The sequence below is a fragment of the Oncorhynchus gorbuscha genome, linkage group LG24 (assembly GCF_021184085.1).
Source record: "Oncorhynchus gorbuscha isolate QuinsamMale2020 ecotype Even-year linkage group LG24, OgorEven_v1.0, whole genome shotgun sequence".
Taxonomy (NCBI): domain Eukaryota; kingdom Metazoa; phylum Chordata; class Actinopteri; order Salmoniformes; family Salmonidae; genus Oncorhynchus; species Oncorhynchus gorbuscha.
Genome location: NC_060196.1, coordinates 51665173 through 51680961, shown reverse-complemented (window position 1 = coordinate 51680961; position 15789 = coordinate 51665173). Strand labels below are relative to the sequence as shown.

The following is a 15789-nucleotide window of genomic DNA, read 5'->3' as shown; positions in this document are numbered from 1 at the left end:
TGAATCTGAGATTTTGTCACAACCTGGCTTGTGAGAAGTGACAAAGAGCTCTTATTGGACCAGGGCACAAATAATAATATTATAATCATCAATAATTTTGCTCTTTATTTAGCCATCTTACATATAACACCTTATTTGTTCATCGAAAATTGTGAATAACTCACCACAGGTTAATGAGAAGGGTGTGCTTGAAAGGATGCACATAACTCTGCAATGTTGTATTGGAATCATTTTCGACACACAGTCTGTGCCTGTATTTAGTTTTCATGCTAGTGAGGGCTGAGAATCCACTACTCTCACATAGGTACGTGGTTGCAAAGGGCATCGGTGTCTTAACAGAGCGATTTGCTAATGCATGAAACTCCGAGCACAGCCCTATCCAGAAATCTGGTTGTGGCTTCTGATTCAATTCCATTTTCACAGAGCCGCTTGTTGCAATTTCAATGAGGTTCTCTAGTTCAGATATCAGTAAGTGGACTGGAGGGAGTGCATGAAAGGGATAACGAATCCAGTTTGTGTCATCTGTTTCAGGATAGTACCTACGTAATTGCGCACCCAGCTCACTCGGGTGCTTCACTATATCACATTTGACATTGTCTGTAAACTTGAGTTCATTTGCACACACAAAATCCTACAATGATGGAAAGACCTGTGTGTTGTCCTTGTTAATGCAGACAGAAAAGAGCTCCAACTTCTTAATCATAGCTTCAATTTTGTCCTGCACATTGAATATATGTAACGGTTTTCTTTAGGTGAAGTAGAGGCGGACCAAAATGCAGCGTGGTTGTTATTCATTGTACTTTAATAAAGAAACTGTACACGAATAAACGAACAAAACAACAAACGTGGAAAACCCAAAACAGCCCTATCTGGTGCAAAACACAGAGACAGGAACAATCAGCCACAAACACACAGTGAAACCCAGGCTACCTAAATATGGTTCCCAATCAGAGACAATGACTAACACCTGCCTCTGATTGAGAACCATATCAGGCCAGACATAGAAATAGACAAACAAGACATCCAACATCGAATGCCCACTCCTATCACACCCTGACCAACCAAAACATAGAAACATACAAAGCAAACTATGGTCAGGGTGTGACAATATAGTTGCGGACAGTCCCTGTAATCCTGTATTCAGATCATTCATGCGAGAAAAAACATCTCCCAGATAGATCAGTTGTGTGAAAAACTTTAACAAAGTTAACTATTTTGACTGTAGTGTCCAAAACGTCTTTCAGACTGTCAGGCATTCCATTGGTGGATGCTGCAGTGTACCCAAGTGGCGTCGTGAGCAACTGCTTTCACTCGCGTTACCACTCCACTATGTCTCCCTGTCATGGCTTTTGTGCCATCAGTACAGACACCAACACATCCTGCCCACCAAAGTCCATTTGATGTCACAAAGCTGTCCAGTACTTTAAAAATATCCTCTCATGTTGTCCTGGTTTGCAGAAGAGGATGTCTTCCTTAATTGACCCCCCCCCCCCCCCCATAAATGTAACGGACATATACCAAGAGCTGTGCCAGGCCCGCCACGTCTGACTCATCCAGCTGTAACTCATATAATTCACTGGCTTGTATACGAAGCAGTAATTGTTTCAAAACATCTCCTGCCATGTCACTGATTCTTCATGAAACAGTTTAGTTTGATGAAGACATTGTCTGTATAGTTTTTCTGGCCTTTCCCCCCAACATTGTCCCAGCCATATCTGTGGCTGCAGGAAGAATTAAGTCCTCCACAATAGTATGGGGCTTGCCTGTCCTAGCCCCTCGGTAGCTCACCATGTTAGACACTTCTAGCCTGCACAAGAGTCAAGGTTTCACGGGGGAGAGTAACGGTTAATGTGATTGGATGTTAATTATTTGACTAGGCTACCTGTATTTTGACATTGTGTTGTTATTTCGCTGAATACTAGATGGTTTAATTTTTTTTTGGGGGAAATGAAATAATATATAATATAATATAAAACATTTCACCCATATGTATAGCCCAGTCATTGTGCAAAATATAAATGGACTGTTTGAAAATGTGAAGGAAAAAAAAACTGTAAACAAAATGTTTTTTAGTTAAAAAAAAAGTCAATCACATTTTATTTGGCCTTCCCCTTGACGGCATTGCTTGTACCCCAGTTTGGGAATACCTGATCTATATGAATGCAGCTGCCGCTCTACTGAAGCCGATGGACCCAGTTTGGGAATACCTGATCTATATGAATGCAGCTGCCGCTCTACTGAAGCCGATGGACCCAGTTTGGGAATACCGGATCTATATGAATGCAGCTGCCGCTCTACTGAAGCCGATGGACCCAGTTTGGGAATACCTGATCTATATGAATGCAGCTGCCGCTCTACTGAAGCCGATGGACCCAGTTTGGGAATACCTGATCTATATGAATGCAGCTGCCGCTCTACTGAAGCCGATGGACCCAGTTTGGGAATACCTGATCTATATGAATGCAGCTGCCGCTCTACTGAAGCCGTTGGACCCAGTTTGGGAATGGAAGGACCTAGAGGGATCTATAGCCCAACAAAGCATGAATGCAGCTGCACAGCTCGGTACTAATGAGATACTCTCCTTCCCCGATGGAACCAGCAGTTTGGGAATATCCTGGAAGATCTATATGAATGCAGCTGCCGCGGTGTCAAACCCGTGATTTATGTTTGTTGTGAAGATTATCCTATTGTGTTCCAGTTTGGGAAGATGTGTGTTTTTTTACCTGGAAGATTTTTCATTGATTATGTTGAATGCAGCTGACCGCTCTCAATAGAGAACCGTGTTCAATCGAAAAATGGACCCAGTTTGTCACCTTCTTTAGAGAACTACGCTTTATTAATGAAGATAGGTTCAGTTTGTCATCATAGAGAACTACGCTTTATTAAAGAAGATAGGTTCAGTACACATCACTGCATAGGTTCAGTACACATCACTGCATAGGTTCAGTACACATCACTGCATTGGTTCAGTACACATCACTGCATAGGTTCAGTACACATCACTGCATAGGTTCAGTACACATCACTGCATAGGTTCAGTACACATCACTGCATTGGTTCAGTACACATCACTGCATTGGTTCAGTACACATCACTGCATAGGTTCAGTACACATCGCTGCATAGGTTCAGTACACATCACTGCATAGGTTCAGTACACATCACTGCATAGGGTTCAGTACACATCGCTGCATAGGTTCAGTACACATCACTGCATAGGTTCAGTACACATCACTGCATAGGTTCAGTACACATCACTGCATAGGGTTCAGTACACATCACTGCATAGGGTTCAGTACACATCGCTGCATAGGTTCAGTACACATCACTGCATAGGTTCAGTACACATCGCTGCATAGGGTTCAGTACACATCACTGCACTCTGTATCAGAAAGTAAGCGGGCCCTCTTGAAGTCTCGTAGATCGATGCATTGCACTCGTTTTTTTTGTAAAGCCCCTCTACATAAACTTCCGCCGTACCTGACTTCATTGTTAACTTGAGACACTAGACCCGGTCTCAGAGATGACTTACTCTGGAGATGCCTTTGTTCTCCACTGAGTTGAGCAAATTTACCTCTTACTTGTGGAATGATCTCCAAGGCTCTCTAGAGTTGGATGAATTGGTGCCTCTAGGGCAATTCACAAGGCTGATTGAGAACCTTTTTTTACTGATGAATGTGTTGTTTTCTATGATTTGTGTTTTTCTTTTTGTGTGTTGATGTGAATGTTTATATGTAGGCCTATATTGATGTATATACAGGGCTCATCTGTGAAAGACACCTTGTCTCAGCATGAATAAGCACAAAATGTTTGGCTATAAATTATGCCTCATTACTATACTCAGTGTATATTATTGATAAGCATCATATATTGAGCTTGAGCTATCATGAACTATGGATGGTCATCCTATCATTTAACATTGTATCAATACTAGTGTTTGACTAACACATACATCTACAGTATGCATTATATACACTGAGTATACAAAACATTAAGAACACCTGCTCTTTCCATGTCATACTGTACACTGTACACTATTCAGGTGAAAGATCCCTTATTGATGTCACATGTTAAATCCACTTCAATCAGTGTAGATGAAAGGGAGGATACAGGTTAAGGAAGGATTTTTAAGCCTTGACATGGATTGTGTATGTTTGCCATTCAAAGGTGAATGGCAAGATTCAATATTTTTGAATGGGGTATGCTAGTAGGTGCCAGGTGCAATGGTTTGTGTCAAGAACTGCAATGATGCTGGGTTTTTCAAGCTCAACAGTTTCCTGTGTGTATCAAGAATGGTCCACCACCCAAAGGACATCCAGTCAACTTGACACAACTGTGGGAAGCATTGGAGTCGGTTTGGGCCAGTATCCCTGTGGAACACTTTTGACCCCTTGTAGAGTCCACGCCCCGATGAATTTAGGCTTTTCTGAGGGCTAAAGGGGGGTTGTGTAACTCAATATTAGGAAGGTGTTCCTAAAGTTTGGAATACTCAGTGTATAATTTGTATGGCTATATACATTGAGTGTACAAAACATTAGGAGCACCTTCCTAGTATTGAGTTGCATGCCCCAAGTTACAGTTGAACTTAAATTGTCTTGAAAATCTACGTCAAGACTAGGAAATGGCTGTCTAGCAATGATCAACAACCAACTTGACAGAGCTTGAAGAATTAAAAGTAATAATGTGCATATATTGTGCAATCCAGGTGTGGAAAGCGCTGAGAGACTTACCCAGAAAGACACATAGCTGTAATCGCTACCAAAGTTGATGTATTCAGTCAGGTGTGTGAATACTTATATAAATTAGATATCTCTGTTTTTCATTTTCAATGCATCTGGATAAACATTTAAAAACATCTTTTCACTTTGTCATAATGGGCTATTGTGTGTAGATGGGTGAGGGGAAAAAAGCTATTGAATCCATTTTGAATTCAGGCTGTAACACATCAAAATGTGGAATAAGTCAAGGGGTATGGATAATTTCGGAAGGAACTGTACATGTACATAGTACTTCAATCAATGACCCCAACTACCTCGTACCCCAGTACAATGCCTTGGTACCAGTACTCCTTGTTTATAGCCAGTATTTAGCCTCGTTAATGTTCTTTTAGTTTGTTATTTTATTGTGTTACTATTTTCTTTTTATCTATTTGTTAATCTTCTTACTTTTTAACTGCATTGTTGGAAAAGGGCTTGTAAGTAAGCATTGCACGGTAAAGTCTACACTTGTAGTAATCGGCGCATGTGACAAATACAATTTGATTTGGTTTGGAGGGAGACGCAAAAGTCAGGGCGGTGGTTAGGCCGTCATCCCGGACACCTGCAGTCACGCCGATACAGCAGGAGCCACATTTACCAGGACAGGAACTGCCAGGCTATTCACCCGTGATGTGTCATGTCTGTTTCATCCTCCCCAGTAAGTACTTAATCAACAGTGTGATGTCGGAGGGGAGAAAAGGGATCCCGTGGAAGTGTCAGTTTAAGTTTCAGGCTAAGGTGAGATTGATTGCCATGTCATTTCTCCCTTCTACAGCTTGATGGATTGTAAAAACTGCCCTTCCAAGCAAAAAGGCAGTAACTGCTCATAGTGTAGAACTGAGGAAAATTGCTTCAAATGTTATATAATTGTCCAGCCAAATTAATTATACTAAGAACATTGGCGATTAAGTGATCTGCTGTCTGACTACGAGTCATTAAAAAAAATCATGTTAACCCTGACTTCTGACACAACCTTTGACCCTTAAACAGCAGTTACTGCCTTCCTCCTAGGCATGATATATTATAAATTGCAGGGTAATACCAAAGCAAAGAGCAATATCTGCCATTTTCATTTGTTAGTTTATTATAATTCTAATGTATGCTATTAATAAAAGAGCAGTGTAATTACTGACAGTGTAACAGATTTGAAACTGCATCCTTTGTGTGTCTCCCGCTAATAAACAGGGACTTGCATCCTAATGATTCTATTCTGTCATAGATGACAATTAATACTGACATTTTGTGGTGTGCAAACATACGATCATAATCCTTTTCAGTTCTATAATGTTCTATAATATATGATATAATCAATGTTGATTTTATCTCGTGCAAACATTGTCATGATCATTTTCACTGTCATACGTCAGTTCATCTACTCATTTCATACCTGCTCCCAAAAAGGCTCTTGAATTTGCATCTTTATTTTCAAATCTAATATTAAGATAATAAGAAGAGCACTCTTAATAGCCCTAATGCTTATTTAGATTGCATGGACGGACATTGACTGGAAGAAAACCAAGTATTGATGTGGTTGTACAGTCCTAATGCACCCTCACATGGCAATTTTGATCCACACAGACACTATAATCATCTAGGCCACAGGGATTGGTGAAAGTCATTTTGGCAAAACAATTTTTTCCCGCATTCATGTAATGATGAATAGATAGTATCAATTGCTGATCTCCTCTTATGGGAGAAGGCAGCATTGTTAGTCTATGCTCATTAGCTATCTCAGCTTGTTCTTACCAGTGTCTGGGTTTCGGCATTTCAGAGCAATTTCAACCATAATTTTCCCCATGGAATTCTGTGCCGTGATGTTGTGTCCCTAGATTAGCAATGTGTCTGTAGCTGTCAGTCAGTGTCATTCACGTTCGATTGTATCTCTATCAGAATGTGATATGATACCAAGGTAAAAGGCAGTAACTGCAGCCAAGGGCAGGTTGAAACCAAGCTAAAAGGTAGTAAATTCAGTTACTGCCATTTACCTTGGTTTCACAGTAACGTTTTGCAGTTACTGCTAATTATGACCCCCATTTTCTCCAAAACACAATACATTAGAGACAGGATATTTGTCCAAATTAATAAGCATGTATTTAATGTAGGAAAATAACTCATTCTCAACCAAATGAGTAGTTACTGCCTTTTTGATTGGTATGGGGGTTGCCCTGCTGCGATGCTTATCGGCCAACTTAAAACAGAAGCCCTATAATTGAGTGGCCAAACTAGCCAATGTCTAAGAGAGAGACTGTCAGGGAAAAAGAGATTGGTTCCAGAGTCAGAGCCTGCTTCCTAATGAATTCCCCTCCAATACATTGTCAGGTAATACTATGCTGCCAAGGGAATGAAATGGACTTGGACGGTTATTTGATAATTTTTCTGTGCGAGCACTTACCCTCCATTAAAATTCCCATTAGTGCTTTATGTCCCCTGTTGGTGCCATTTGGAGCAGGTGAATTGAGTGGCTAGCTACTTGGAACTATGAATTCAACTTGATCTCTTGCCCTTCTCCTTGGTTGGGAGATTGGAGAATGGACTGTGTGTATGTGGAGGGGGGGGGGCTGCACGGGTCAGCTGCTTATTCACCCACACCCTCCCGCAATTGCTAATAATCCTTCCGCAACTGCCCGACTATATGTGATAAAGTGAAAATCTGTGGCCCGCACCCGACCCTAATCTACAAATATATTAAATACACTACAGGCCACAGTTGGAGATGGCGGAAAGATTTTTGTACAGGGGGTGAAATATTTTTTGGGGGCCTAATTTAGAGATTTTTCTGCTTATAATTTCTGACATTTTAGTAGGCTATTTGTTAGTAAACTTGTATATAATTACATATACACTCAATAAAAAACGAAACGTCCCTTTTTTAGGACTGTCTTTCAAAGGTAATTCGTAAAAATCCAAATAACTTCACAGATCTTCATTGTAAAGGATTTAAACACTGTTTCCCATGCTTGTTCAATGAACCATAAACAATTAATGAACACTAACAGCTTACAGACGGTAGGCAATTAAGGTCAAAGTTATGAAAACTTAGGACACTAAAGAGGCCTTTCTACTGACTCTGAAAAACACCAAAAGAAAGATGCCCATGGTCCCTGCTCATCTGTGTGAACGATGTGGCCAGAGCAACAAATTGCAATGCCCGTACAGTGAGATGCCAAAGACAGCGCTACAGGAAGACAGGACGGACAGCTGATCGTCCTTGCAGTGGCAGACCACATGTAACAACAGCTGCACAGGATCGGTTCATCCGAACATCACAGGTACGGGATGGCAACAACAACTGCCCGAGTTACACCAGGAACGCACAATCCCGCCATCAGTGCTCAGACTGTCCACAATAGGCTGAGAGAGGCTCGTAGACCTGTTGTAAAGGCAGGTCCTCACCAGACATCACCGGCAACAACATCGCCTATGGGCACAAACCCACCGTCACTGGATCAGACAGGACTGGCAAGAAGTGCTCTTCACTGACGAGTCGCGGTTTTGTCTTAACAGGGGTGATGGTCAGATTCGCGTTTATCGTCGAAGGAATGAGCGTTACACCGAGGCCTGTACTCTGGAGCGGGATTGATTTGGAGGTGGAGGGTCCGTCATGGTCTTGGGAGGTGTGTCACAGCATTATCGGACTGAGCTTGTTGTCATTGCAGGGAATCTCAACGCTGTGCGTTACAGGGAAGACATCCTCCTCCCTCATGTGGTACCCTTCGTGCAGGCTCATCCTGACATGACCCTCCAGCATGACAATGCCACCAGCCATACTGCTCGTTCTGTGGGTGATTTCCTGCAAGACAGGAATGTCAGTGTTCTGCCATGGCCAGCGAAGTGCCCGGATCTCAATCTCATTGAGCACGTCTGGGACCTGTTGGATCGGAGGGTGAAGTCTTAGGGCCATTACCCCCAGAAATGTCAGTTTACTTGCAGGTGCCTTGGTGGAAGAGTGGGGTAACATCTCACAGCAAGAACTGACAGATCTGGTGCAGTCCATGAGGAGAAGGTGCACTGCAGTACTTAATGCAGCTGGTGGCCACGCCAGATACTGACTGTTACTTTTGATTTTGACCCCACCCTTTGTTCAGGGGCACATTATTCCATTTCTGTTAGTCACATGCCTGTGGAACTTGTTCAGTTTATGTCTCAGTTGTTATGTTCATACAAATATTTACACATGTTAAGTTTGCTGAAAATAAATGCAGTTGATAGTGAGAGGACATGTATTTTTTTGCTGAGTTTATGTAGCTTCTCTTTTGTCGTTGCTTGTTGCCCTAGAAGACTAAATGAAGCCTTGCTCTCCAGAATAATGAATGGAATGCTCGGGAGGAAAGGGGTTTAGGGGCCTGGGAAAACTCTGAAAAAGGGAAAGACTTTCTATGCAAAATGTCCAAATGACAGTTTGACCAGTTGTGAAGAAATGGAAAGCTGTTAAAATGACCCAACCAGTTTCTGATAATATTTCTGCATATTTTGTGTGGTTGAAATACTATCAGCTTTTATGACTATCAGCTTTTATTAGGCTGATAAAGATAGCACCTTTACAGACGGTTCCTTAACTGCGCCATCAAATTCTCTCAAGATGCTCAAAGAAAGAAATCATATTTTTTCACTCTTTTTCCCGAGGCAAAATCTACATTTGGTGCATCATTTCACTGAAAGAAATGCAGGAGTTAATATTAAGGTTATATGGGAGGTTATATACCTACAGTCAGTGTCCAGATTTCCGTTTCCACTTAACCCATCTAAACAGTAGGCTCTCGACATTCCATAGGCCTATTTGAAGTCCCCATCTTGTGACTGTAAAATTTGTACAGCGACACCATTCACTGCATCTTCCTCTTTTACCCATTCGCTAAATCGTTCCAAAACCTGATTTTTCTGGCCCTCCATTCTCTTTATTTTCAACTCTCCATTTCACAGCTTTTCTCTTTTCTCTCACTGTCTTTTTTCTTCTTCCTCCTCCTCACTCTGCCTCTACATCCTCCTCCCTCTGCCTCGTCCTTCCTCCTCCGGCCTCTTCCTCCTCCTCCCTCTGCCTCTTCCTCCTCCCTCTGCATTAACAAAAGGATGCTCCTACGTTGGGAGACAGATGGTGGTTGGCGTGTAGGCTAATTGGCAGGTGTACAGTTAGGCCCTAAAGCTTAGGCTTACGCACTAATGCCAGTTAGCATAAAACAATGAAACATTTTGCCTATAGATATAAATTGCACAAGAATGCTACATTCATGGATTTTTTCAAGATATTGTTTTCTCTTTATTAAACCCACCTGCCACTCATCCACACAATATTTAATGACCCTAAACCCTCCCGCCCTGCAGATATAACCGCGGGGACTTTGGTTATGAGTCAAACTGCACTTCACTAACAGCTGCTATTTGCTCAGTCAGGAAGCATAGGTGTGTGCGTGCAAGGTTCTCCAGGACTTTGTAACAAGGTGGTGCTGATGAGTTAGTGGAGGGGGTGGCCCAGGGGGCAGCTCTACCCCCACAATGAGTTAGTGGAGGGGGTGGCCCAGGGGGCTGCTCTACCCCCACAATGAGTTAGTGGAGGAGGTGGCCCAGGGGGCAGCTCTACCCCCACAATGAGTTAGTGGAGGGGGTGGCCCAGGGGGCAGCTCTACCCCCACAATGAGTTAGTGGAGGGGGTGGCCCAGGGGGCAGCTCTACCCCCACAATGAGTTAGTGGAGGGGGTGGCCCAGGGGGCAGCTCTACCCCCACAATGAGTTAGTGGAGGGGGTGGCCCAGGGGGCAGCTCTACCCCCACAATGAGTTAGTGGAGGGGTGGCCAATGAGTTAGTGGAGGGGGTGGGGGGCAGCTCTACCCCCACAATGAGTTAGTGGAGGGGGTGGCCCAGGGGGCAGCTCTACCCCACAATGAGTTAGTGGAGGGGTGGCCCAGGGGGCAGCTCTACCCCCACAATGAGTTAGTGGAGGGGGTGGCCCAGGGGGCAGCTCTACCCCCACAATGAGTTAGTGGAGGGGGTGGCCCAGGGGGCAGCTCTACCCCCACAATGAGTTAGTGGAGGGGGTGGCCCAGGGGGCAGCTCTACCCCCACAATGAGTTAGAGATTTGTGCCTTTTTGTTATGCCTTCAACTTCTATTTCCTGCAATCTAAAACCTGAAATGACAACAAAATAAGTGCGAATTTAATTTAAAAAAATACAATTTGACATTTTGTTTTGTAGAATTATCATAGCAATTTCATGTGCGTGTGTGTGCGTGCGTGTGGGCGTGCGTGTGTGCTTGCGTGTGTGTGTGCGTGTGTGTGTGTGCGTGCGTGTGTGTGTGCGTGTGTAAAAATGGAGCAGCCAAGTCCATAATGTGGCGCAGTGCCCATCTTTTTGGGGAGAACACTGTGTGATATGCTGAAGTTTCTGGTGTTTCTCTGTATTTAGCCTGCGTCCCACATACACTGCTTCTCTCACAGGCTCAAATGATACCACTGAAAACCTCCTAGCATGACAATGTTTTTTAAAATATCCTGATTCTGATGATTTACTGGATTTAAGGCCTTAACCTTGGCTGCCATTGGGGTGCAGGTGAGACCCAAGAGCTGTAGTTAGCTTCAGGTTTTACAATCGGATTTAGGGCCACTGGTCCGGGTATTAGAGAGCACTTGGCTTGCTGGTCGGTCTCACTAATGCTGTGAGTCTGTGTAGGGCATGTGTCTTTTTTCCAGTTCTAAATTCAGAACCTTATTGTCCCCTCTGCTGGACTCAGTGATGAGCCATGAGAGCCACTCCGCCATTCAGACAAGGGCATGTCCGAGGTGCATTAGTAATGCATGTTGTTTATGTTGCTCGGAAGATACTAGCTACATTCATACTGTTCAACTACAGGCAAGGTTGCGACTCTATTGCTCAACATATATGGCCTACAGTACTGTATATATAGTAGTAACGGTTATTTGATCTTGTACACATTTGCAGCTAAAAGCTGAATTGCAGTATACAGACAAAATGGGTGGAAAATGAAGTCTTTAGTCGGCCTCAGAGACTGATTCTGCTGGCAACACGGATCTGGATGATGTTTGATGGCGTCAATCAGTTGGAGGGGTTAGTTTGGGTACAGCCTGAGTCGTGTCCACCCTGAGTTGTGTCCACTGCAGGGCAGTATGCAGCAGGGCAGCACTCAGCAGGGCTGCACACAGCAGGGCAGCAGGGCAGTACGCAGCAGGGCAGTTTACAGCAGGGCAGCACTCAGCAGGGCAGCACACAGCAGGGCAGTACGTAGCAGGGCAGTACGCAGCAGGGCAGCACTCAGCAGGGCAGCACACAGCAGGGCAGCAGGGCAGCACACAGCAGGGCAGCACACAGCAGGGCAGCACACAGCAGGGCAGCACTCAGCAGGGCAGCACACAGCAGGGCAGTACGCAGCAGGGCAGCAGGGCAGCACACAGCAGGGCTGCACACAGCAGGGCAGCACTCAGCAGGGCAGCACACAGCAGGGCAGCACACAGCAGGGCAGTACGCAGCAGGGCAGCACTCAGCAGGGCAGCACACAGCAGGGCAGCAGGGCAGCACACAGCAGGGCAGCACTCAGCAGGGCAGCACACAGCAGGGCAGCACACAGCAGGGCAGCACACAGCAGGGCAGCACTCAGCAGGGCAGCACACAGCAGGGCAGCACTCAGCAGGGCAGCACACAGCAGGGCAGCAGGGCAGCACACAGCAGGGCAGCACACAGCAGGGCAGCACACAGCAGGGCAGCACTCAGCAGGGCAGCACACAGCAGGGCAGCACTCAGCAGGGCAGCACTCAGCAGGGCAGCACACAGCAGGGCAGTACGTAGCAGGGCAGTACGCAGCAGAGCAGGGCAGCACTCAGCAGGGCAGCACACAGCAGGGCAGCACTCAGCAGGGCAGCACACAGCAGGGCAGCACACAGCAGGGCAGCACTCAGCAGGGCAGCACTCAGCAGGGCAGCACACAGCAGGGCAGCACACAGCAGGGCAGTACGTAGCAGGGCAGTACGCAGCAGGGCAGCACTCAGCAGGGCAGCACACAGCAGGGCAGCACACAGCAGGGCAGTACGCAGCAGGGCAGCACTCAGCAGGGCAGCAGGGCAGCACACAGCAGGGCAGCACATAGCAGGGCAGCAAGGCAGCACACAGCAGGGCAGCACACAGCAGGGCAGCACACAGCAAGGCAGCACTCAGCAGGGCAGCACACAGCAGGGCAGCACACAGCAGGGCAGCAGGGCAGCACACAGCAGGGCAGCACACAGCACACAGCAGGGCAGCACACAGCAGGGCAGCAGGGCAGCACACAGCAGGGCAGCACACAGCAGGGCAGCACACAGCACACAGCAGGGTAGCAGGGCAGTATGCAGCAGGGCAGCACGCAGCAGGGCAGCACAGAAATGACTTTCAGAGTAATTTATGTGTCTATTCCTATTTGATATAGTCTATTTCAATAAATATGTGATACTGAATGCAGTAGAGGAATATAGGCCAGACAGAGTGGAGATAGATCAAATTACAAGTTTAAGTTTATTAAGAAAGAAATTATCCCTGCAGGCCAGGAAAATCCTTCCAAACGAGATTGAAAATTAAATGACCAATAACCTGTCCTCATTCCTCCTATTGGCCTGTCATTAGCTTTAAAATAACTTACAGTTAGCAACAGTAGATTATTTCCCAAATAATTTTATCCTACCAAGGTGTTGTCAAAAATAACAAGAATGAAAGTCTATACAGCCCAGGCAATTCTCAATCACAGCTTTATGATAGATACAAATGTTCTATGATTTTATGAGGCAAGTAAAGCAGTTATTATCCAGTTATTAAGGTGGTTGACTAATTCTTTCCAGCCCATGATGTCACTACGGTAAGACAGCCCGTTCCTTATCAGACAGTCACTGCTCCATCACAGCGCAACACACACGCACACACACGCACACACACGCGCACACACGCGCACACACACGCGCACACACGCACACACACACACACACACACACACACACACACACACACACACACACACACACACACACACACACACACACACACACACACACACACACACACACACACACACACACACACACACACACACACACACACACACACACACACACACACACACACACACACACACACACACACTCCATGCTAAAGCTCCTCCACCAGAAAGGACTATTAGAAAAGATTTGCCTGAACTTATCATCTGTCCAGGCTTTCAACAACATTATCTTTCATTATGATTCGTCCAGGCTTTCAACATCATTATCTTTCGTCATGATTCGTCCAGGCTTTCAACATCATTATCTTTCGTCATGATTCGTCCAGGCTTTCAACAACATTATCTTTCATCATGATTCGTCCAGGCTTTCAACATCATTATCTTTCATCACGATTCGTCCAGGCTTTCAACAACATTATCTTTCGTCATGATTCCAGGCTTTCAACAACATTATCTTTCATCATGATTCGTCCAGGCTTTCAACAACATTATCTTTCATCATGATTCGTCCAGGCTTTCAACAACATTATCTTTCGTCATGATTCGTCCAGGCTTTCAACAGCATCTTTCATGATTCGTCCAGTTGCTTTCAATTTCGCACATTAGCCCAACTGTCGTTTTAGCAGAGTTTTTTGGGGTTGGCTAATAGAAGGCGATATATATATATATATATTGTATATAACAATGTTGTTATATATGGTTACATGATCATGATAGGATAAAGGTTGACATTGCACAACCCTAATGTCAACTGATCAAGCCGGTCAGGAGGCCTTTTTCCATCTAGTTTGAATGGGGTTGTTTGTTTAGACATCTGTTCTGACATAAGAGCCCGCTCTCTGTTTATCTCTTTTTATCTACTGATCTGAATCAATTTTCCACCTCGTATTTCCTCACCAAATAGTTGTTTTTAACGTGACAGTGTTTTGTCTTTCTCTGAATGCTACCTCTTTATTGGGGTCGGTCGACGACTCCACTTCCACTCTGAGATAAGGTCAGTTGGCGTGTGCTCCCACCTCAAGGCGATGACAGCTGGCTTTTCAAAAAAGATCTGTGAATCCGCCGGTAGCTGAGGGCATGTTCGTTCTTTGAGAGGTTGTTGTTGGTTCAGCCTTTTCCAAGTAAAACCAAACCACTAATTTCCTCATTCCATTACATAATCCTTCCATTTGTTTCTTTCATTCAGTGGGGTACTCTGGAGGAACAGAAGAACATTTCATACTTTGTGTGGGGGAATCGTTCTCTCACTGTTTCACCCCATTAGTGAAAGATAGGGCTCACAGGAAACTGGAGTGGATGAAATACAATTCAACTGTGTGGGCTGACATTAAAAGTTACAGTAACCCTTTATTATACACAGTCTTATTCCAGCTAGCATTCAACTCAATAGGTATCTTCTGTATTGTACCGTAACATTTTACCATGTGAAGAATGGACTGTTAAATAAAGTGTAACTTGTGTTGTTGTATGAATTGTGAATAGATCTCTTGTTTTCTGCAGGAGTTAGAGAGGGTGACGTCATTACAAACCAACCTACAGCTGGCTGCAGTAATCTGCACCAACGCTCGGTGGTAAGCATTCTGATGTGACCCACCCTCCCTCTTAAAGCTGTTGATCTTCCACAATGGATTATTGAGTTGTAAATTCCTGTTAGCATGTATTTAATGACACAGTTAATTTCATTCCCACTGTTTGCATGTACAATATGAAATCAGTGCATGCTAACTTGACTTTGATATTGAGTCAGTCAGTTGAGATTACTTATCTTGACTTTGATAATGAGTCAGTCTGTTGAGATTACTCTTAACAGAACTGTGCCAGCATTGTAAATGTCTGTCACTTCCTGGTTCCGGGCAGCTGAGTATTTCCAAGGAGGACTTCACTGAGGCCAGCCTGGGGCTCCTAGCCAATCAGAGGAGGATACAGCTGCTCACAGGGCTGCTGAAGCCACTGAGGACCATCAAGACCCTGGTAACTATCCAAGTCACCATGTTGCTTTAAATCCTCATACAGATGCATAGATATAAACAGGATATTGACATGCAACATACTGTACAATTTAGTTGT

General features: G+C 44.6%; 1 pseudogene; it reads left to right on the top strand.

Moving 5' to 3' along the window:
• The window catches only part of LOC124012266, a 307453-nt pseudogene that overhangs the window by 47175 nt on the left and 244489 nt on the right, over positions 1 to 15789 (top strand).